Source organism: Pseudophryne corroboree, chromosome 6, assembly GCF_028390025.1.
Source record: "Pseudophryne corroboree isolate aPseCor3 chromosome 6, aPseCor3.hap2, whole genome shotgun sequence".
Lineage (NCBI taxonomy): Eukaryota > Metazoa > Chordata > Amphibia > Anura > Myobatrachidae > Pseudophryne > Pseudophryne corroboree.
In genome coordinates this window covers 341,294,284-341,296,111 of record NC_086449.1, presented here as the reverse complement: position 1 = coordinate 341,296,111, position 1,828 = coordinate 341,294,284, and positions in this window count along the sequence as shown.

Here is a 1,828-nt window from a genome sequence, read left to right as displayed (position 1 = left end):
CCTTATCAGTAATCAGTAATGTGTAAAATGTCCCTAATAGCCTCAATCATGAGTTGCACCCCCTTAGCAAGGGATGCCTCACGCCCCAGTATATCCCCCTCACCGTCTCCTGTATCAGAGTCGGTATCCGTGTCGACTTGCATTAATTGGGCAATAGCACGCTTTTTACGATATATATCAGGGGTTTTGGATGAGGTAGCAGGAGCAGAATACTCAAACCTCTACAGATCTTTTCAACACCTGTATTTCAGTCTCATTATGAGCTATCCTAAATGAAATCTGGGCTATCATTCCCTTAATAGAAGCCACCCATGGGGGTACGGATTCAGAAGGCTGAGACTGTATATTGCATTCCTGAGTACATGGAATAGATTCCTCTGGAGAGGACACACACTCTGCAGCACAAGATACAGAGTCCCTAGACATGGTAATGTGAGACATATGACACACACACACACACACACACACACACACACACACACACACACACACACAGAGAGGAAAATGTCAGACACAGTTTCCCCCAAAGTACCTTCAGTGAGACAGAGTATAAGGAGTCAACACACACAGCGCCCCAGTAGGCAGTTATTATGATAAATGTCTGGCGCTGACTGAGTAACCTTAATAGATTAAACAGTGAATAACACCCCCCCTTTCTATAATACTCTGGTACCGCAGAGGGTAACTGGAGTGAAGTGGAGGGCAGCGCTCCCTGTCAGCGTCTCTGTAGTGTGATCTGCAGGGAGAAAATGGCGCTGGTGACTGCTGGATCCGCTATGAGAAGCCCCGCCCCCTGTAATGGCGCGTCTTTCCGCATTTATTATTTTATACTGGCCTGAGGTGTGCTTGTTGCTAACAGCGGGATTAGCCCCTGTTAGCTCAGATGACCAGTGTTAGGGTATTACGCTGGCCCAGGGCACCGCTCACAGCGCCACACAACTGTACCTGAGTCCTCCGTAGCACAGCATCAGCATTGTGCTCCCACCCTTGTGCCACCATTCCCGCCGGCACCCCACTTACTGGGGTGCCGATGTCATTCTCACCACTGCATCTTCTGGCTCTGTTAGGGGGTGGCGGCAGTGCTGCAGGAGCAAGCGGTCACCTCGGGGGCTTGCGATGAACACCATCAGGAGCTCAGTGTCCTGTCAGCAGGGATAGGAGCCACTAACCTCAAGGGTTGGATCCTACTCCCCCCCTCTGAGTCCCACGAAGCAGGGAGGCTGTTGCCAGCAGCCTCCATGTACCTAACATCTCTTAAAAAATAATAAAACTAGAAAAGCTCCTAGGAACTCCCCTAGCTGTGACCGGCTCCACCGGCCACATTTTCTAAACTGAGTCTGGTAGGAAGACATAGAGGGAGGAGCCAGCCCACACTATTAAACTCTTAAAGTGCCCATGACTCCCAAGTGACCCGTCTATACCCATGGTAAAAATAATAATAATACTGGTAGGTTAACTGGCTGCCAACAAAAATGAACCCGTGTGTGTGTGTGTGTGTGTGTGTGTGTGTGTGTGTGTGTGTGTGTGTGTGTGTGTGTGTGTGTGTGTGTGTGTGTTAGGGAATATGGGACCTAATTCGGATCTGATTGCAGCAGCCAATTTGTTAGCTATTGGGCCATGTGCACTGCAGGGGCGGGGGCAGATATAACATGTGCAGAGAGTGTTAGATTTGGGTGGGTTATTTTGTTTCTGTGCAGGGTAAATACTGGCTGCTTTATTTTTACACTGCAATTTAGAATTCAGTTTGAACACACCACACCCAAATTTAACTCTCTCTGCACATGTTATATCTGCCCCCCTCCCCTGCAGTGCACATGGGGGGGTAATT